This window comes from Brassica napus, chromosome C2 (genome assembly GCF_020379485.1).
Source record: "Brassica napus cultivar Da-Ae chromosome C2, Da-Ae, whole genome shotgun sequence".
Taxonomy (NCBI): Eukaryota; Viridiplantae; Streptophyta; class Magnoliopsida; order Brassicales; family Brassicaceae; genus Brassica; species Brassica napus.
The window spans coordinates 14,639,380-14,664,222 of NC_063445.1; the positions used below are offsets into that span (position 1 = coordinate 14,639,380).

Here is a 24,843-nt window from a genome sequence, read left to right on the forward strand (position 1 = left end):
AATAAGAAATGAAAGTCTAATGTGGATTATTTGTAAAATATATCACATTAGAAATATGAGGTTTAATTCCTCTTTTATTTAAAGTGGAGAAAATACATTAAAGTTTAAGACTTTGATTGTATAAGAAAATATATTTGGACCATACATAAATTTCATGTTTTGAAATTTAGTAAATGAGTCAACGGAATAAAAGAATTTATCTTTAATATTGAAATGGTCAACATTAGTTATGGAATGAATGCAAAGTTAATTTTGTATTTGTAACATCTCCATGAATGCACGTCCATGTTGTAATGAGAAAATAATTCTCAATCTCCACATTGAATACCATACGTTTTTGGTCGGAGGCAAACGTAGGGTTTGGTCAGTGGACTATATAATAGTCACTGCTCTTTTCATTCCAAAACACACAGCAATATCTAGAAAAAAAACAATTCTCCTACTTGAAATAGTTATGTTATTTTATTTTTTATTTTTTGTGTCTGAGAGTACATCACAGAAAAATGTTCGATAGATTCTGTTTTTCGGTGATGGTAAACAGAAACAATGCTGCAGTTGTATCCTGGGAATCTGAGCGTCATGCAGCCGTCACACTACGGGGCGTTTAAAAATTTAAGGAAAGAGATTAACCATCTCGACTCTGCAATTCTTCTTTATTCTTTTATTTCGGTATTGTAATTTTGATTTATATTCTTGTTATCTTTATAAATATCAGTTGTTCCCAATGTAGTAAAATAAAGTTCCTACACTCTTAAATCTTTAAACATCGTTTATGCTTTTGCACTAACAATACTGATATTTGTTAAAAAAAATTGTTTTTTTAAGAACAGGTTAAAAGATTCTCGAGTCCGATCTGCTAGATTATTTTAAAATAATTTTTCTGCCACTTGAGACAATCGGTTATTAGTATTAATCGTGTTCAGTCAATAGTAGTGATCGATCTTGTTTTCAGCACTAATGATACTAACATTGGCTTAAGTTTTATGAAACTAGTCAACAGGTGCTGATCGTGGGTTCTAGCAATCGAACGGGAAAGTAAATAGCAGGTTGTGGTGTTTGATTATTGATTATATTAAATTTCAAAATTTAATGATTTAAAAAAAAAAAATTCTATCAGTTTTGATCAGTTTCAATATGTTTTTTTTTAAACAAAAAAGAAAAGAAAACTGATGTTGATTTTATATCAAACCGTTACAAATTGCAAAGGAAAAGGGTTTATTGCTTTTGGTCAAAAATATATTTATAACTATTGGTACTTAATTAGTAAAACAATATGTTGAATAAAACGTTTTCCTGGATTAGTTATTGTGGAGTTATTGTTTAAACATTATTAGTCATATGTTTGGTATTGAGTAGTATATTAATCTGGGTTTGGTTTCTAGTGAACAAACTCATATTTCAATATAGCTAAACCAAAGTGATTAATAAAATCTCGATCTTTAAGAGATCGAAAGGTATATATATGGAAATGGATTTAGTGAGTCGACGCCCCAAATTTAGTTTGGGAGAGGTCTGCCACATATAAATCATTTGCCATAGAAAATAAAATGTTTGTTGATACTGATCAAAACATTTATATTTCGTCAATGCTTAAATGCAATTTGTAAAAGGATTGACCATGAAAAAAAAATGAAAATTTTAAAACCAATATAACTGAAACTGACATGTGTTTTGTAGTTTCTAAAGTCAATATGGTTGAGAATAATCATATAAAATTGTGTGGTTTTGATGGCAAAAATAATATCTTGTAATGATATGTATATTTGCTAAAAAAGTGTTTGGAAAAGATCCAAAACATACAAGTTCGATTTATTAATCAACTTGAGAGAACTATGAAAATAATTGTATGTAAAATGTGAATTTCTAAGAATGAAACACATTTTTCAAGAAAATTGTAATAATTTTCGAAATTGCTTTTTATTCATTTAAATCTAAAAGAGTTGTAGATTAACTTTCTAAGCTCTTAAGAGATGTTAAATTGTAATTATGCATGTTTTTGAGTTATCTCAAGAAATGCGGGGGAAGCTTTGCTTACCATATAAAGTCATTGGCAAGATGCCAAATGAACTTAGTGATAGTTATCACAATATTTTTTTTTAGAAAACAAGTGTTATACACTGAGTTTTGTGTATAATGGTTAATTGTATCTTGAAAAACAGATGACAAAAATCATTAGACAATTGATCTCGACTAATCTCAAGAGATTATGTCCACTATGATGACAACCTAGGATCCTTTTATTAAAGGTGTGTTATGAGATCATATTGTATATCATCAAAAGGAATGAGTAGCCTGTGAATTAAGATGAGGTTTGGCGGTAACTCTACCTAACTGACTGGAGATCCCAAGAAATAGGTTCAAGGAGACAACTAAGTCAAACTAAGTCTGTCCAAAGCACTGTAAGACTTCGGTCTATACCCAGTTCCTATGATGATTAAACAGTGCTACATGTAAGGATTATAGGATAAGCATTTGCTTTTAATGATTTGTGTCCATAGCTTTGAGATATGAATGGAGTAGTACATGATACTCCTCTAAACAAAGCTAATGGCAAATCACCTTGTGAGTGTGAAATGGAGCCGTTTCTAGGAGAATGAAGGAAATGCTATATTCTCCAAGTTCACTCATGATTACCAGGACTGTTCACGGCCAAAATGAACACAATGGAGAACCTAGTTCTGTGAGAGAATGAAGCTGTGTTATAGCTATTGTCTAGGTTTACACCAAAGCCCGAGAGGTTCAAGACATCATGGTCACCTCCTGGCCGAGTAAATCCGATAGGTATTAACAATGACTGGTTCAAAGCTGAAAAATTGCTACCAACTCATCATGCAGTGGATTTTTCGTTTGTACTCTCAAAAGTCCTTAGGTCGAGTCTTGTCTACGAAGTCAAGTATGTCGAGTCGTCTAGTGTCTAGAGTTATTTCTATTCATGTGGGGGATTGTTGGAACTTGTTTTTGACAAAATGGTTTTGGACTATTTATTGATAAGTTTTGGGACGAAGACGTTCGTCAGAATAACCGAATATTTGATACTATGAAATAGTGCAATCATATGTCAGAAAACGAAATTCGTTTGAATGAGAAATGAAAGTCTAATGTGGATTATTTGTAAAATATATCACATTAGAAATATGAGGTTTAATTCCTCTTTTATTTAAAGTGGAGAAAATACATTAAAGTTTAAGACTTTGATTGTATAAGAAAAGATATTTGGACCATACATAAATTTCATGTTTTGAAATTTAGTAAATGGGTCAACAGAATAAAAGAATTTATCTTTTATATTGAAATGGTCAACATGAGTTATTGAATGAATGCAAAGTTAATTTTGTATTTGTAACATCTCCATGAATGCACGTCCATGTTGTAATGAGAAAATAATTCTCAATCTCCACATTGAATACCATACGTTTTGGTCGGAGGCAAAAGTAGGGTTTGGTCAGTGGACTATATAATAGTCACTGCTCTTTTCATTCTAAAACACACAGCAATATCTAGAGAAAAGAAACAATTCTCCTACTTGAAATAGTTATGTTATTTTATTTTTTATTTTTTGTGTCGGAGAGTACATTGCTTTCATAACAGTGCTTCTCTGCTCATGATCTATACAAGTATGATTTGAAGACGGTTGTTTCCACTCTACTCCTTCACCTACATACGTTTGGAGAACCCGTCCACCGTGTCTTCCTATTGACAGACCTCCCTCGTCACTTTTGTAGTCATCTGACAAACTGTCTCTTAAAACATGTAGCGATCATTTTTGGTAGCATAATCATTTTTTGGTAGTAAAATTTCCTACTATTTAGTCTATTTCACTAAAAATTTAAGTACAGCCAACTCTTTAAATAACTTTTCTAGACACACTCACAGATCTTCAAGATATACAGAGTAATTTTAGGGTTCCTTCATGCTTGAGTCTATCTGCGTTTGAGTTCAAATGTACAAGTTTGAAAGTAATTTTGTTTCATTGTAGCATTTAAGATTCTTTGCAAAACTTTTGGTAATCTTTCTAAGTTATAGGGTAAAAGAGCCAAAATTATCACATTTTATTATCTCTCTTCATAGGTTCCTCATACGTTAAAACTTAAAACAACACTATTTTTAATACCAAATCTAAAGTTACCTAAAACAAAATTTTACCTTAATTTTATGGTGTAAGAATTTTGGGTTTTAAATGTTTGATAATTGGCTACTAAAACTTACGTTGTATATTAAACATGAAATCAAAATAGTTTGAGTATTTTTTTTAACAAATAAAACTTACATGATATATTTTCAGAATTTGTTTTAAGTAAAACGATCAGCATTTTAATGATTCAGTTTAACATGTTTCATAGTATAATTTTTATTTTAAAATACATAAGTGTTAATTAAATTTAAAAATAGATTAAATATTATACAAAGAGTCAAAAAAGTTTAAGTATTTTATACCTGATAAAAATTATATCAGATACTTTTAGGGAATTTTCCATAACTTTAGATAAAACCTTACAAATTACTAGATCCTGCAAATGAAACTAATAAGAATATGACAAAAGATACATGGAAAGGGTTTTCGATATGGCAAAAGCTGTTAAAAGTCAAAAATCAAGCTTACCAGTTCATGCGGGCAGGACCGGCTCAACACTGTCGGAGGTTCTAGGGCAAGAAATTTTTTTTTTTACCTTCTAATATTTATATATAGATAATGTTTAAAATATTTTTAAAATTTAATCAGTAATATTTTGTATATTTAGTGAAAATAAAACTATATACATATCAAATAATTTTGGGCATTTTTCAATTTTATTTATTATATTTATAATTTTTTTATATATAAAAATATAGATTTATAAAAAAATTAGACCCCTTAATTAGTATTATACGGAAGACACATGCTTAGATCCGGGGCGGTCGCACCGCTTGTCCCCCCAATGAGCCGGTCCTGCATTCGGGTTGAGTTTAATGATGGACAAGACACTTCTTTTGGTTTGAGTTACAAATGGGGAAGCTAAGAGCATTAGCAGTGGGGTAAAATAACTGAGTCTCTCAAATATTATTGTTTAATTATATAATTATATTTATTTCTTTTTAAAATAATTAGACAAATAGGATGTTGACATAGGGAGAATAAGCTCTAGTAAAAAAACTTACATCTCTTTAGACCATCCACAATAGGAGTGTTGAAAGTGGGTTTCAACTGTTGAATACCCTGCAAAGAGGGTGTTGAAATATTGTGCTTATCTATGTAGATTCAACATTCGTTGGAAAGTTTCAACATGTTGATAAAATTTTATGTGGACCAGTTTTGCCACTTGGCGTAAATTCATTAGATAAAAATGTTGTGTAGATTTATTTTATTTTTATTTTCACCCAATAACTAAAACTCATTTATTATATAATATTTTTTTTTTAAATAACAAAAATTATATCAAAATTCATAACTTTTTACAATCTATAAGTAGAGACTACTCTCATTATATTTGGACACAGAAAAACGTTATTTTTCCTATAATTAACTATTTTAGTGTTTTAAACTTTTTTGTTAAATAAATCCTAATAATAACCTTTTTAAAATTCCAAATTCTTCTTATTAAAAGTTACATTATTTTAGTATTTAAGTTAATTAGAATAAAAATATTATTAATATATAGTTATTATATTATAAAGATAAAAGTATGAATTAAAAATGGTGGGGTATAATGTTGAATTTTTATAAACAAACCATTGTAAAAGTTAAAAATGAAGAGGATGTTGAATAAGTTAGGTGGAAAAGTTGAATTGGAATGTTAAAAAAAAAAAATAGGGTGTTGAAAATGAAATGGTTGTTAAACCATCGTACATCGGTCTTATAAGTAAATGATCTTTCTCCCTCTTACGCTTTCACATTTACTTTCTATTTTTTTTAAGTCACGAAAAACTCACAAAATTTTACCACTGCACATGTTCTAATAGATGTTACCGGAACGCAGGGCAAAATTTTCTTGGAGTGCTCCTTAACGCGAAAGTAGGTGACGATTTCGGAGACCAGAGATGGCTGTCTCGTTGTAACCAAAGACGACACTTTCCAGACTTACGAGCAAGGTTATTAGAGACAATGCAGCAGCGCTCAGCTAATGGAAAAGAAAAGATCCTATGGCGCCACTCATCAACTGATTAGCGAGACAGATTTTGTGCATCTCAAACATGGGAGCAACTCAGAAGGATCAAACCTAAAGTGAGATGGGACAGACTTATCTGGTTTGCACAAGGCGTTCCGAGGTATTCCCTTATTGCTTGGTTGACAATCTGGTATCGCCTCTCAAGAGGGGACGGAATGAGAGCTTGGGGTCACACGCATGGCTGTGTGAAACTCGAGAAACTCGAGATCATATATATTTTGCTTGTCCTTATCTTACACGGTCTGGAGGAGGTCTACTGCAGGATCAAGCCACACGTGACTGGACAGAAACTCTTGAGACATTGATGACTGGAAGGCGTGATCGTATGGACCATATTCTGCTGTCTATCCAAACCACAATATATGTACTCTGGCGGGAACGTAATACTAGAGTCTAGAAGGCACAACGGAGTATGGAAAAATGGCAATCAGACTTCACGATTCATTGTAAAGGCGGTAAAAAGCATGATAGTTTCGTTTTTCTTAGATACAAGTTTCCCCATCGATTGACATGCATGCTTCGAAAATGAATAGAAGTTATGTACCTTCAACATTCTTTTGTTCTTTACACCGGTTTCTACGAGTTCCACAAGCTTAATAACAAATTTATTTTTTGATATTTCATAGATGCAAATGAGTTCTTTTGTTGATCAACAAATTTCAATTCTCAACCAAAAACAAAACAATAAGAAAATTGCTATTTGTGTTATTCAGCCTCGTAAAGAATTTATATCCAAAAACAAAATTCAGTATTGTTACGATTAGCTCTAGTTAATTACCTATTAATTAAAGACTTTCCTGGAAAGTTCATAAAAAGTCATTACATAAAAATTAAAATACTAATACCATTTGCAATGGAGTAAGCATAAACGACGAACATTAAGGAAGAAGCTAATTACTACTGTCTTGTCTTAGCATTTGCAAATACCCACTAGTTATGATCCTTCACCACCCGCCACCGCCGCTCTTATTACCACTAGACTCGTTTCCCCAACCACTATCTTCACCACTCTTTTTACCGGCAGACTCGTTTCCCCAACCACCGCCGCCACCCCAACCACCATCCTCGCTGCTCTTTTTACCACCAGAATCATTTCCCCAACCACCACCTCCAGAGTCGCTACCCCAACCGCCTGCACCGCCACTCTTTTTACCACCAGACTCGCTTCCCCAACCTCCATCTCCAGTTCCGGAATTGTTATTTCCCCAATCTCCGTTTCCATCTTCCCTCTCTCTGTTGTTATCACTCCGTCCTCTGCCTCGACCACGACCACCATACGGCCTAGGCGCTCCATTTGGATGCCCATCACCACGTCCACCACCATTTCTGTACTCACCGCCTCTCCCTAACACATACATTTTCACAATTTCTTATGTAAGACAGTATAAAGGTTCCTGGATGCTCGTCTGATATCCCGAAAGAGTACACTATCCTTGCAGGATTTTCACTCTTCTCGATCCTGAGAAGCTCATCAACTTCTGATTTTGTCCCCTTCCGGAACTTACTATAATTAAGCATGGTCTTAAGATGAGAGACTAGAGGATCAACATACCGATCCATGACCTGCAATTATGAAGTGTGGTAAGATTATAAAGAATTATGGTAAAAGAATCAAATACATGTTGTGCTTGACAGTGATATAATTAAAGGACAAACCTCATCTAAATCCTCGAAGGTGTCCTCTCCAATTGTCAGCGTCTTCCCAATACGCTGTAGGCTTGTGATGTCCTTGCTTTCTTTTCCACCTTCAACTATCTCCTTGTGAGCATAGACACCACCGTAGATCTTGAGCGTCAATGTCAAGTAATTGAGTCCTCGAGAACTTGGACGAACAATGCTTTCTCCAAAATCTTTGTCAGACAAATACTGAAAGATATCATAGCACCAACAAATAACCTCAGATTCTTTTAAAAAGAAGATAGCAGCAGATAACAAGACACTATTAATGTAAGCATCTTAACAAGTACCAAACAGAGTAAAAGAATACCTCGGTTGCTTGGTCAGCAGTGATGTTCTGGAAACGGGGATGGACAATCATCCGAGACTTAAAATGCTTCCTCACCAGCTCCTTTTCTTTTCGAGCTTTCTCTTTTTCAGTCTGGAGACTGTTTCTATCCTCACGGTAATAGGGATCAAGATTCTGGTTTTGCTGGCGCCTGTTGTTTCTCATTTCACTTTCCTTGCAAATAAGGAACACCTGATACCTCTCCTTTTGAATCGATTTGATCTTGCATGTAAGAATTTCGCCTTCATTTAGTCGGTCCGACAACTCGACAATGTCTCTCCCATCATCTGCGAAATCTTCCTTGGTAAGCATCCCAGTTAATCCAGAATCTAAGACACATATGGCTCTTCCACTCTGTAATCTCCGAACAGTGGCCTGGACAATTCTGCCTTCAGCTATGGTATCTTCAGTCTCTCCTGAGTTCATATAAAACTCTTCATCTGGAGTTGGATCTTTAAAAGGCATCCGCCAATCCTGGAAACCACAGCTTAACTCTCTCATGATATTACCGTAAGTTTCCTTCTTGTTCTCTCGTTTCTTGCTTGCAAGATACTCCTCAAGGACAACTTTCCTCAAAGAGCCTGGCCGATCTCTCACATGCTCTATTGCCATCTCTATTGCATCCTCATCATCATTGGAATCACCTCTTACATCTTGATCATAAATATCTTTTGCCAGTTCTTGTGCAAGACCATACGACTCAGGATGTATTCTGGTGTCATCCAATAAGTCGATAAATTGACTGCTACTAGCAGCCAGCCCACTCCTTAGGATGCGCAAGAAACCAGCTGCATTTACAAACACCTTTTTACCAAGACCATGCATTATCAGGTCCTTGCGGACAAATATAGATCCAGCTCTAACAAGCGACCTTTGCAATGACGCAGCTTTCCTAGGCCCAAGTCCAGAAATGAACTGTAAAGGAGAACAAAACCACTCATGGCTAGCTGCCAAATTAATGTCGATTCCAACCTGGTTTGTTATGTCAACCATAACCTGCTCAACCATCCCATACTTCTCGTCAACCTGAAGAAAATTCTCCAATGGATGAAGCTTCCAAGACAATATTTCCCGGCCTGGACCGCATAAAGTCGCAGCCATCGCAAGAGGATTCTGGAGATAGCGTCCAAGAGCAACCGCACGTTTCACGATCCCTGACTGTTGAGGTAGCTGTTCACCTGAGATTCGAGAATTTTCATATAGCCTAGGAAGTGATTCGTCTACATAAACAATGGTTAAATCATCCATCCCATGTCCAACATCTCTAGGCTTTTCCTCCACCATCTGGAATATGACCTGAAATTAAAAAAAAAAAAAAAAAAAAAGAGGAAAAACATGACCAAATTTACTATGCAAAAGAAATAGCAATGGGTTAGCAAATAAAGCTTATGGTATATGAACAGCTCCTAAAGCCAGAACATGCGGTTGATGGTCCATCATAAACTTTAAAACACGATCCTGGTCATTCTTTTTACGTTGCTGGTCGCTGACATTCTGGGATCGCAGTGTGAGAGATCCAGCATAAAGGACATCAAGCACCTCTCCCGATGAATCCAGCATCACAAACGTATTTGGTGGCTTTCCAGGTCCCCAACAACATGCCATGACCCTCATCTACAGGGAGAGTAAAAATCAAACCTTTAGATAAATCAGAAGAGACCCAAGCGAAATCACGGCGCGGAGAGGAAATTAGGGTTTGTGTACCTTCTTCGTCGGAAATGTCGTTCCTTGCCATTGTACTTTCGAGAAATTAAAAGTGCGACGGCGCAGAAACCATCCCTGAAAGATGAGGAAACGTCGATTGAGAAGAAGGTTTGGCGATTCTAGGGTTCGCGAAAAGCGGCGCCGGAGAGCAGAAGGCTTACCAGCGTGATTGTTTCGTGAAAGAAAACCAGAATCTGAATGAGCTGCTATATGCAATTTTCAAGCTTATATTTATACTGCGGCCTTTTTTTTTGTTTCTCATTTATTTAAATTATTGTTTCTTTTTTTACTTAAAACGATTTTTTTTTCCTGGTCGTAAAAAGAAATCTTTTAAATTTTCATTCTTTTCTAAAATTGTTTTACAAAACTTTTAGGGCATAAACTAAAAGCTAACATTTTTTTTTATTGATTTTCCTCTTTCCAGTTTGTATTAATTGTTATTTATAAAAATAAAAATTACATTAAAATACAGAAAATAATAAAATTACAGTTAAATGCATAATTAGAATTTTGAAAAATATTTTAAAAGGAAACTTGATTTTAATAATATTCGTATACAATTTTTTTTTTCTTTTTTCCTTGCTAAGAAAGTGTCACTTTTTGAATGTTGCACGTTATATGAGGTCCATGTTTTAATTTCCGGAAAAAACGATTTATTAAAAAATTATGCAAACTACGCAAGAAAGACTTATAAGAGATTTTCAACATGGTGCAAGTAAATCTGGAGAGACGTGAATCTTCATAGGATGGCTCAGGTGATGCAGTCGGGCGTAGATCCTCATAAGGCAAGTAGTATTGTCGGTTGTCGAATCGTTTATGCAATCTTTCTTATAATTGTAATATCATAATAAATCAGTGTTAAAAAATAAAATAAAGTGTCACTTCTGTTATTTTCCTTATATTCACACTCAATTTGATCTGATTTTTATCTTTGGCTATCACCAACCTTATATGTTGTATTATATTAGCTAATGCCCAATTTTGATCTAAAAATATTTTTCCAATAAGGATCCAAATTTTGGTTTTATCCACATAAATTATATTTGGATAAAACTCATCAACTAAAGATGTATTGTAGAAAAACCCAATTAAAAATTTGACGAACGAAACTCTTAATTTTAATTTCGTTAACGTCTGTCACCCTCCATCATAGAATTTTAAACGCATGGTGACTGACATTAACGGAATTAAAGTTGAAGGTTTCTTTCGTCGAATTTTTAGACGAGGGATTATTTTTCAATTAGTGTTTAGTTGAGGGATTTTACTACTAAATACGATTAAATGTCTTAAAATCTTTATTATCACTTATGCATTATTTAAAATTCTTACAATTATTTATAAGCCCTTAAAATAATTTCTAAATTCTTATACATTACTTTATCAATTTTATAACTGGTTTATAAATATTTTTATATTTTTATAAATGATTAGTAAGGTTTAACAATGATTTTATAAAATTAAAAACATGGTTGTTCATCATACTACAAAAACATGAAGAGAATAAATAAAGCAAGAAAAATAAATCAAAGATACAGTTTTATTGATTAACTAGGATAAGACCCGCGCCTTGCGCGGAATTAAGTTATTATTTTTATTATATTTTGGAGAATGAAACAATAGTTTGGCTTCATTTGGATTAGGGGTGTTCAATCCAGATATCGGGTTGGTTTCGATTCGGTTCGGTTTTTTTCGGTATTTTGGTTAGTAAAATATAACTACTATTCTAAATCTATATTTACTTTGACTTTAGTCTTTCACATACTTTTAAAAGATTTCAACTGGACAACTAAATTGATCAGCCAATCTTGTTGCTTTAAATCATTAATATATATATATATATATATATATATATATATAAATATATATATTATTTAGTTTGAATATTTATTAAATAAAAATTCATATGCGTTATATTTTATGATCATTTGTAACTTATTATAACAAAAAAAATAATCTATTGATCACAAAATTTTCAGAGTGAGAATCTTCAAATTTCTAATAATATATAGACGTTTTGAAAAATTCAAAATATAACATATAAGAAAAAATATAAATGTTTTTATTATATATTTAATATGATTTTTTTAATATCTTTTAATAATATAAAATTAAAAAAAGAACTAAGATACCAAAATTGTTATCAAATATTTATTATTCATAATAATTAATTTTCATATATACGTTAATCATATTAGGTAATTTCGTAGCTTCTAATTAAGAAAAGTGCAAAAACAATATTTGGTAGATTATTTATCAATTCGAATATTCGATAGTTAGTTTAATAAAAAATATAATGTAAGTTAAGATGGACCAACCTATTTTTTTTTAAGAATAGAATATTTTATATAGTCATTTATTAAATGAGAATTTATAATCATACACTTCTATGATCATTCATATCGTTTTATAAGTGAATATTTAAATCATCGATAACAAAATTTTCAATGTGAAATCTTTAATAAGTTTATAATTTATAAATGTTTTTGAAAATTCATTGAAAGTTTTAATATTAAAATATTTATGTAATCTTATGGTATATAGTTTAATATATATATATATATATGTTTTATTATTAAATGATATTTTTTACACATATGGTTTTAAAATCATGTGTATCTTCTTATAATATTAAATAAAAGTTCATATTAATACAATTTTATGATCATTTGTAACTTATTATGACAAAAAAAATAATCTATTGATCACAAAATTTTAAGAGTGGTGATCTTCAAATTTCTAATAATTTATAGACGTTTTGAAAAATTCAAAATTTAATGTGATTTTTAATATCTTTTAATAATATAAAATTTTTAAAAAGAACTAAGATACAAAAATTGTTATCAAATATTTATTATTCATCATAATTAATTTTCACATATATGTTAATCATATTAGGTAATTTCGTACCTTTTATTTAAGGAAAGTGCAAAACATTTTTTGGTACGTTATTTATCAATTCGATAGTTAGTTTAATAAAAAGTGTAATATAAGTTAAGATGGACCAACCTATTTTTCTAAGAATATGATATTTTATATAATTATTTATTTAATAAAAATTTATAATCATACGGTTCTATGATCATTCATATCATTTTATAACAAAATATTTAAATCATCGATAAAAAATTTTCAATCTGAAATCTTTAATAAGTTTATAATTTATAAATGTTCTTGAAAATTCATTGAAACTTTTAATATTAAAATATTTATATAATCCTATGGTATATAGTGTTTAATCTATATATATATATATTTATTTTATTATTAAATGATATTTTTTACTCATATGGTTTTAAAATCATGTGTATCTTCTTATAATAAAAATGTTAAACCATTGATCATTAATTTTTAACATAATAATTTTAATAGTTTTAGTCATTTATTGTCGTTTTTAAAAATTCAAAATATAACATATACGAAAAAATCTAAATTTTACTTTTATAGCTAATTTGATTGTTTAATTTATTTTAATAATATAAAATTAAACAAAAAATGATGGAGGAGATATAAATTGTTATCAAATCTTTATTATTAAAATCATTAATTGTCATTTATATATTAGTCATTTATGGTAATTCCGTAGGTTTGATTTAAGGAAAGAAAATAACATATCATATCATTATATCATATAGTTTGACCAACTTATGTATCTAACAACATATAAAAATTGAATGTGGACCTACTTATTTTTCAATTGAATGTAATTGACTACCTAATTGAGTGCCACCTATGCATTGGGGCCTATTTTAATTAATACAAAATTGAGGTTACATCTTTTCAAATGTTCCTCAATTAATATATAGGGGATATGGTAGGAGCATATAGTATTGCTTCGGAAATAAAAGAGAAAAAAATAATCCTACATTTGTTTTCCCGGAAGCAGGAAGAAAGTATCACTCGAAGTCTGGAAATCATGTAAAGAGGAGAAGAAGGCAACGTCATACTTTAAACAGGAAGATTGGATTTCTAAGCTAATTAGTTATCCTCGACACTACTTATAACTTAATATAACTTAAAAATATTAAATTATTTGATATTTACCAATTCTTACTAATAAAAGAGACTTTTTGAAGCTACGTAGAGCGTCCACATCAGCGAAAAAAAATTCTCCCGAAAGATGACACGTGGCATTATTATTTCAAAAATAGAAAATAAATAATAACTAAATTTGCAATATAAGGAAAAATAAATAATAAGTAAATAAACAATATAAGAAATAGAAACATTGCATTAAACAATAATAAGTAAATATACAATATAAGGAAAATAAATAATAAGTAAATATATAATTAAGAAATAAAAAACTAAATTAAACATATATCTGAAAAATATATAGTATAATAAATAATAACTAAATACACAATATAAGAAATATAAATATTAAATTAAATATTTACGTAATATTAGAATAAATAAATATAAAATAAAATAAAAAATAATAATCAAATATAGTATATAAGAAATCCTTACTAATAAAATTGACTTTTGAGGTTCCATAAAGCGTCCACATCAGCGAAAAAAAATTCTCCCGAAAGATGACACGTAGCATTATTATTTCAAAAATAGAAAATAAATAATAACTAAATTTTCAATATAAGGAAAAATAAATAATAAGTAAATAAACAATATAAGAAATAGAAACATTGCATTAAACAATAATAAGTAAATATACAATATAAGGATAATAAATAATAAGTAAATATATAATTAAGAAATCAAAAAACTAAATTAAACATATATCTGAAAAATGTATACTATAATAAATAATAACTAAATACACAATATAAGAAATAGAAATATTAAATTAAATATTTATTGTAATATTAGAATAAATAAATATAAAATAAAATAAAAAATAATAAGCAAATATAGTATATAAGAAATAAAAATATTACATTAGATATATATCCTAATATTATCATTGATATAAAAGCAAGAAATTTAGAATAAATAAATATACAAAATAAGAAAAGATAAACAATAAGTAAATATACAATATAAAAATGGAAAAACCTAAATTAAACTTATATCTGGAAATGTATGGTTAAATAAATAATAAATAAATATAAAATATAAAAATATTACATTAAACATTAATTATAATATTATAATATTACAATAATTAAATATAAAAATAAGAAAAATAAAGAATAAGTAAATATACAATATGAGAAATACAAAAAAATATATTAAACATCTATCTGAAAAGTATATAATAAAATACATAATAAGTAAATGTATAATATAAGTAATTGAAATATTATATTAAACATCTATCGTAATATTACAATTTGATATAAAAGCAAAACATTTAGATCAGTAAATATATAATAAAACAGTATATATACAATATAAAAATGGAAAAACAACATTAAACTTCTATCTAAAAAATGTATAGTTTTACATTTTTATTATTTCCAGATATTTTATAAGGAAATATACAATATAAGTCAAACAAGCATATAATATAAGAAATATAAATATTAATTCAAACCTCTATCATAATATTATCATTTGATATAAATGCAAGAAAATTTAAATAAGTAAATATACGATATAACAAAAAATAAACAATAGGTAAAACAAAATTAAGAAATTAAAAACTAAATAAAACATCTCTGTGAAAAAAATGTTTAGAAAAATAAATAATAAGTCAATATACAATTTAAAAAAATAAACAATAAGTAAATATATTAAACATATATCTGAAAAATATACTATAAAATAAACAATAAGTAAATATATAATATAAGAAATAGAAATATTACATTAAACATCTATCATAATATTACAATTTGATATAAAAAAAAACAATTAGATAAGTAAATATACCATATAAGAAATAGAAACACTACATTAAACATTTATCCGAAAAATGTATAGTCTTACATTTTTATTATTTCCAAATATTTTATAAATAAATACAATATAAGTAAAACAAGCATACAATATATGTAAAAGAAGCATAAAATATAAGAAATATAAATATCACATTAAACCTCTATCATAATATTATTATTTGGTATAAAAGGACGAAAATTAAAATAAATAAATATATAATATAAGAAAAAATAAACAATAGGTAAAATACAATTAAAGAATTAAAAAACTAAATTAAACATCTCTCTGAAAAAATGTTTAGTAAAATGAATAATAAGTAAATATACAATTTAACAAATAGATATATTACATTAAGCATCTATCGTAATATTAGAATTAATAAATATACAATATAAAAAAATACACAATAAGTAAATATACAATATTATAACTGAAAAAACTAAATTAAACATCAATCTGAAAAATGTATAGTAAAATAAATAATAATTAAGTATATTTTTTTACAACAATAATTAAGTATAAGAAATAAAAATATTACATTAAGCATCTATCATAATATTAGAATAAAATAAATAAATATACAATAAAAAAAAAATAAATAATAAGTAAATACACAATATAAGAAATAAAAACTAATATCAAACATCTATCTGAAAAATGTATTTTTTACATTTTTATTATTTACAAATACTTTTATAAGTAAATATATATACAATATAGGAAGAAATAAATAGTAAGTAAATATACAATATAAGAGATAGAAAAGTTACATATTATAATAAGTAAAAATATAAGAAAAAAGTAAATAATTAGTAAATATTGTATATAAAAAATAAAAATATTACATTAAATATATATCATAATATTATCATTGATATAAAATCAAGAAATTTAGAAAAAGTAATTACACAAAATAATAAAAGATAAATATTTAGTAAATATACAATATAAAAAAAATATATACATCTATCTCAAAAATGTATAGTTAAATGGAAAATGTATAGTTAAATAAATAATAAGTAAATATACAATATAAAACATTGAAATATTACATTAAACATCTATTGTAATTTTACCATTTGATATAAAAGTAAGAAAATTAAAATAAATAAATATACAATATAGAGAAATTCCTTAAGATGGTTAGTTTAACATTTTGTCACAAAATAGCCTTAATGAGAAAAATGACCAAAAGAAGTTTTATTAAAGAGTAATAATACATTTATGCCGTAGGGTTAACAAATCTAGATTTAGGGTTTAGAGTTATGGGTGAGGTTTTGAAGATAGGATTTCAAATTAAAAAAATTAAAATTAAAATTTTCAAAATAAAAAGTGGTTATTTTGGTCATTTTACTTATTCAATGTTATTTTTGTGACAAAATCTTAAACAAAATATTTGAGAGAGTTGCCCTACAATATAAAAAAACTAAATAATAAGTAAATATATAATATAAGAAATGAAAAACTATATTAAACATTTATCTGAAAAAATATAGTTTTCCGTTTTTTCCAAAGAAATATATAGTCACACAAACATATAATTCAGAATTTTGTCGGGAAATCGCCACATATACCAATGGTACCACTTTTCATGTTTACACTAATTACTTTTACCTTCACTTTTAATGAAGGGTAAAAGACACTTATACCCTAGGGTTAACTAATCTAGACTTAGGGTTTAGAGTTGAGGGGTGGAGTAGAGTTTTTGGAATGTGAAATTCAAGATTCTAATAAATATATAAATAAATAATTAAAAATATTAAAAATAGTTTCATAATTTTCGATTTTCAAAAAAATATTTTGAAAAAAATAAAAAAAAATTCGAAAAAGATAATTAAAAAAAAAATTTATAAAAAAGTTCGAATTTGAAAAACTATAATCCGAAACATAAAAAAAAAGTTAATTTTTTATTATTTATTATTATTTATTATTTTTATTTATTTAAATAATGATTTATTATATATAGATAACAAGGGCATAAGAGGATTTTGTCACTTAATGAACAATGTATTTTTGAAAATGTCTCTTAAGTGGTGGTAAAGATGAAAAGTGGTACCTTGAAAGTGGTAAACATAAAATTTTCCCAATTTTGTTGTTGTTCAGAATACAATGTAAAAAAAAACTATATAGTTAACATTTGAAAATCAAAATAGCTCCGCGCGTAGCGCGGATTAACTCCTAATAGTAATAAAAGAAAGCTTTATGTTCCTCCTTTATAAAAATTTATTGCTTTACTTCATTTTTTCGTAATATCACGAATAACTATGTTTTATTTCATCCTAACAAGTATCATAAATTATAAGAGTTTATAAAATCATTTGTAAGAGTGTTAAAATATTAATAAAGCTTTATAAATCGGTTATAAGATTGATAAAATATTGTATAAAAAATTATAATTTAGTTTAAAGGTTTATAAATAGAGTGTAAAAGTTTAAATAGTGCATAAGTGATAAAAAAAATTAATCGCATTTAGTAATAAGACCCATCAACTAAAGATGTATCGTAAAAAAAAACTCATCAACTAAAAACTTGACAAAAGAAACCCTCAACTTTAATTCCATTAATGCAAGTCACCCTCCCTGTAAAATACCGTGACGGATGGTGACATATGTTTACGAAATTAAAGTTGAGGATTTCTTTCGTCGGATTTTTAGTTAAGAGTTTTTTACGATTCATATTTAGTTGAGGGGTTTTATTACTACACTACAAGAAAACACCGGGATTTCGACGACAAATATAGTCGGTATGTCCTCGGAATAACGGTATTCCGAGGACATATCGACGAGAATGGTCGTCGGAAATTTCTCGTCGGAAAGTAAATTTTCCTCAGAAAATTCCGAGGGAATACCGAGAATTAAAGATTCTGAGGACATTCCGAAAAACAATCAACCATTCTTTACGCGGTGGACATCAGAGGGAGGCTTGATCCTCAGCTTCCCTCCTCGTACACGGGAAACGCGGTTTTAACGGCGTACGCAAAGGCAAAACGAAAGGCATTGCTCGAAGAACCGTTTGGGACGATTGTGGAAATGGTAGGAGAAGGTGCGAATCGGATAACGGATGAGTATGCCAGATCCGAGGGATGTTTTGGTTTCATCGTGGTGGAAACTGGGATTTTCGGAGGTTGAATATCCATGGGGAAAGCCAAAGTATTGCTGTCCCGTTGTGTACCATCGGAAAGACATAGTTTTGCTGTTTCCAGACATTGATGGAGATAGTAAAGGTGTTTATGTCTTGGCTGCTTTGCCTTCTAAGGAGATGACCAAGTTTCTGAAATGGTTTGAAGACACACTTTGCTGATTTCTCCTTGGCTTCACTTTGCATTGGTATTTTCTTAGTTCTACTGGGTACTTCATTTTATAAAAAAAAAAGAGCAAAGGTGAACGATCTGGTTTAAGAGTAAAACGGTAAAATCACATAATGCATGTTAACCCAAGAAGAGAAAAAAAGAAGTATGGTTTGGTTCAGTTTGAAAATGAATTCAGTTATACATATATAATAAATTTTAAATTAAAAAACAATAATTAATAAAAGTAGATTTGTATAATATGAGTATTATCTTTTTTTTTGTTAAACAGTTTATTTTAGTTGGTTATACTAAAATTGATTTTTGTTGGCTTTTCTTAAAAAAAAAAATCCAGTAAGATTATAAACACATTTCACTAATTCATTTCCCATTCATGCCCATCTCCAGCGTTTCTACTAGATATGGTATTTAGAATATATATGAAAAGAATACTTTATACCGTTTTATGTATTTTCTGTTATTTAAGATTAATTAAAAATTTGTATTGTAAGCACAAAATATATTGTAAATGAAAATGAATACAAAATATATTATAGTTCTTAAAGCGTGCATATAATTTTTCCCTGAACAAAAACATCTCAATATATAATTTGAATCTTTCGTTAAATCTCTTTTAATTTAACCATTCATTAAATTATAATTTGGTTTCTTTTACACTTTCTGAAATCAATAATACATCTTATATATTAAAACAGAAATCATGACTTCTTTTATGTATGATTTTTTTAATTTGGACCACCATTTAAAAATCTTATTAATTGTATTTTATTTAGACTAATAATAAATAGAATCTTTTAAATATTTAATCATAATATCTTTTGATATCTTTTCATTTTAAATATAAATAAATTTATTTTAAAATTCAAACAAATCTTTTTTAAAAGATTTTTACAAGATCTTCATTTTTAAAATTATATTTAAATATTTTCACTAATTTCGAAATTAGCTTAAAATATTATTATACATTAATATATTCAATTATCGTTTATAAACTGAAAAATAAAACAATCTATAATATTTTATTTATTATATAATCATAATCAATCATATTAAAATAAAATTATTATATTGAGCTAAATATAAAAAATGGTATTAGATTTATATATTTATATATTTTATATATTTTATTTCCGTAATTATAAAATATTTATGTTCAAAAATAAAATATAATATGTTGGTAAGATGAGTTAACATTAGCAAACTATATAATACATGTATAAAAATTAACATGTATTTCCTTAAAGTTAATAATATAAAATTTTTGTAACTACTTTAATCATAATATATTTTCATTTTAAATATAATATATATTTATATATTATAGTTTAAAAATTCTAATAAATCTGTGTAAAAATATTTTAACAATAACTTAATGTATTTTAAGTTATTGTTTAAAAATGAAATAAATAAATTATAGAGTTATCGTTTAAAAATGAAAATAAATAAATTATATTCTATTTTATCTACTTTATAGTCATGGTCATGTTAAAATACAATTATTATACTAAAATAAATATGATAAAATTATATTCAATTGATAAATTTATAAATTTTATTTTCATAAATATAAAATATTTATTTAAAAATATAATATGATGATAGACTGGCTTAAAATTAACAAACTATATAATACATGTCTAAAAATTAACATATCTTAGACTTTTGTATATACAATAATATATTATCTAAAATGAATAAGCATAAAAATATTGGTAAAAAGAAATCCAGTTTTGCAAGACGGATCAGAATTTAGCATAAATTAAATACAAAGTAATTTTTAAATATATTTTCTCATGAATATATTAATTTGCTTAATAACTAAATGCAAATACAATAAGATAAATATATAATAAGAAGTGACAAACAGATACGGTTTAAACAATTGATTAATTATAACATATAAACTATAAAATTATTGTATTTGAAATAGTTATATAAATATTTAAGTATATGATTAACGTTAAAAATATATACCACTTATGTTCTAAAACAATAATTTATGTATAAAAAAGTGAAAACAAACACCCGCACGGTTGCGCGGATCAAAATTTATTATTTTATTACAACAATTTCTTTCTCAATATGACAGCAAAGCTAACCGAAAGCTTCCGCATTAGTTCTTTATTCAATTTTCTTTGATTCTCTTGAATTTGAGCTTTGTTTCAACAAAAATCACCATGAATATTCCGATTAATCAACTCTCCATCAATTTTTATATTCAATTGATCTTCGTTTTATTTTCTTATTCCCAGTCTTCACTTGTTTTTTGACCTAGATTTGTTGTTGTTTCTCGTTGATTGTTTAATCCAACATGATCTTCTAATTCACAATGAGCTCTTCAAATCCAAATCAAACAATGACTTTTGATTGCAATCATCTATACTTGGACCAGTATTAGAATTCATTTTTCTTCATGATTTCAATCACTAATTCTGATTTTTGACGGCTAACATAGGGTCATAATGTTCACTTATCACTACAAGAAAACGTGCCCATAACAACGAACATTTACGACGAAAATATTTCGTCGTAAATTTACATGGTCTTTACAACGAAATTACGAGGAATCTAACTTTCGTCGTAAACGCCATGTAAATTTACGACGAACTGATTTCGTCGTAAACTCCATGTAAGTTTACGACGAATGTACGTGGAATGAGAAATACGTCGTAATCATTACATCGACATTACAACGAAGCATGTTACCGTTATATTTAGGTGAAAACGTGTATTCAATGTGCTTTAACTTACCTAATTTCGTCGTAAAGTCGTTGTAAATAATATGTTAAAACCATGTAAAATCCATGTAAAATATTCCTTGTAAAACCGTTGTTATATTTCAACTACCCAACTCGAAAATTTCTCTATATATATGTCATTTCCACAACTCTCTTCCTCACAACACACAAACGGGAGAAAAAAAATCCGAAAAAAAAATCAGAAAAAAAAATTTCAAAAAAAATCTAAGAAAAAAATGGCCGGTGGCGGTAGTATTTACGAGTTACGGAGTTGGATGTATTTGCACAAAGATTCCGACGGGAGGGTGACGAACGCATTTCTGAGCGGGCTAGAGACATTCATGCACCAGGCGGGCTGTACACCGATCACACAGGAAAGCGGTAAGATGTTCTGCCCCTGTCGGAAATGCAAGAATTCAAAATTTGCACGTAGTGAAACTGTATGGAAGCATTTAGTAAACAGAGGATTTACACCACAGTACTACATTTGGTATCAACATGGAGAGGGTTATGGGGGAAATGAAGCTAGTAGTAGTAATAATAATTTTGAGGATGGTCATCATAGTGAAGAACCGAATCATTTGCATAATGAATATAATTATCATCAAGATCATGAGCAGATGGTAGATCATGATAGGGTTCAAGATATGATTAGTGATGCATTTTTAGAAACAACTACAACAATAGCTGATGGAACTGGAAATGTAGAAGAACCTAATTTGGATGCAAAAAGGTTTTATGAAATGCTAGATGCTGCAAATCAACCAATCTACACTGGTTGTAGAGAAGGTCTCTCTAAATTGTCTCTAGCAGCTAGGATGATGAATATTAAAACGGATCATAATTTACCTGAGAATTGCATGGATGCATGGGCGGAGTTGTTTAAAGAGTATTTGCCAGAAGACAACGTGTCTGCTGAATCTTATTATGAGATTCAGAAATTGGTTTATAGTCTTGGGTTGCCTTCGGAGATGATTGATGTTTGCATCGACAACTGCATGATCTACTGGAAAGAAGATGACAAGTTAGAAGAGTGTCGATTCTGCAAAAAACCACGATTCAAACCGCAAGGCCGTGGGAGGAATAGGGTACCGTACCAAAGGATGTGGTACCTACCAATTACAGACAGATTGAAAAGATTATATCAATCTGAGAGGACTGCTGCATCGATGAGGTGGCATGCGGAACATGTCCAGAGAGATGGTGAGGTTGCACATCCATCAGACGCAAGAGCGTGGAAACATTTCAACAAGGTACACGCAGATTTTGCTACAAATATTCGGAATGTCTATCTTGGGTTATGCACCGATGGATTTAGTCCATTTGGAATGTCTGGTAGACAATATTCTTTGTGGCCAGTCATTCTTACGCCGTACAATTTACCGCCGAATATGTGCATGGAACAAGAATTTCTATTTTTGACCATATTAATCCCTTGGCCGAAGCATCCAAAACGGTCTCTTGATGTTTTTCTTCAACCGTTGATAGAAGAGCTAAAGCAATTGTGGTCAGAAGGGGTGAGGACGTACGATTGTTCCTTGAAAAACAATTTTACGATGCGAGCAGTTCTGCTGTGGACGATAAGTGATTTCCCTGCTTATGGGATGTTGTCTGGCTGGACAACACATGGAAGATTATCTTGTCCATATTGTCTTGGATCGACAGATGCTTTTCAACTGAAGAATGGTAGGAAGAGTTGTTGGTTTGACTGTCATCGTCGCTTTCTTCCACTTGCCCATCCGTACAGAAGAAATAAGACATTGTTTCGGCACAAAAAAATTGTCCTCCTCCATATCTCACCGGCCAGCAGATCGAAGCAGACATTGATTATTACGGAGCTCAGGAAACAGTTAAAGTTGGAGGAAATTGGCATGTTCCTGGAAATATGCCTGATGGATATGGTGTGTCTCACAATTGGCATAAGAAGAGTATATTTTGGGAGCTACCCTATTGGAAGGATCTTCTTTTACGCCACAATCTGGATGTCATGCATATTGAGAAGAACTTTTTTGAGAACATCATGAATACATTACTTAACGTCCCTGGGAAGACAAAAGATAACAAAAAGTCAAGGATGGACTTACCTGATATTTGCTCAAGAAGTGAGTTACATATCAAGAGCAATGGAAACGTTCCTGTTCCCATCTTCCGGTTGTCATCAGAAGCCAAAACAACCTTGTTTGACTGGGTTGCATCAGAAGTTAAGTTTCCTGATGGTTATGTTTCAAATCTGTCAAGATGTGTTGAACGAGGTCAAAAGTTCTCCGGAATGAAGAGTCATGATTGTCATGTGTTTATGCAACGACTACTTCCATTTGCTTTTGCCGAGCTCCTTCCAGCAAATGTCCATGAAGCACTTGCAGGTAATTATAAAACGTTAATATATATACATATGTTATGAAATGTTATTAATTTGATTACTTTTGCAATATACAGCCATCAGCGCTTTTTTCAGAGATCTCAGCACACGTACGTTCAAGGAAGAAGTCATCGAACAACTTCATCATAACATTCCGATCATATTGTGCAACCTGGAGAAGATATTTCCTCCTTCATTTTTTGACGTCATGGAGCATCTAGTTGTCCACCTACCGTATGAAGCATTGCTTCGTGGACCTGTTCACAACGGATGGATGTATCCGTATGAGCGACAGATGAAACATTTGAAGGGGAAAGCAAGAAATCTTGCAAAGGTGGAAGGTTCAATAGTTGCGGGAAGTTTGACAGCCGAAACATCTAACTTCACATCATACTACTTTGCTCCAACTGTTCGTACGAGGAAAAGAGTTCCTAGAAGATATGATGATGGTGGAGTACCGACATCATATCCAATTGATGGTGTTCCTGACATTTTCTGCGAAATTGCACGGTTTGGTGGTAAAACGAAAGAAGTATGGTGGTCATGTGAAGAGGATAAACATAGTGCCCACACTTATATTCTGCTCAACTGCGAGGATGCAGTGACCCGTTACTTTGAAAGGTAAATATTTTTGTGAATGTTAATTATATGAATTGCAGTTAATTATGTATGACTTGATTATTTGTTTAATTTGCAGCATGTTTGTATCTCAAGTTGAAGAAGCAATACCAGGAATATCTGCAACT

At 29.2% G+C, this 24,843-nt stretch overlaps 1 pseudogene; it reads right to left on the reverse strand.

Annotated features, from left to right (window-relative positions):
• Nucleotides 1-6,894: 6,894 nt before the first annotated feature.
• LOC106407303 lies at nucleotides 6,895-10,061 on the reverse strand (annotated as a pseudogene).
• Nucleotides 10,062-24,843: the final 14,782 nt, after the last annotated feature.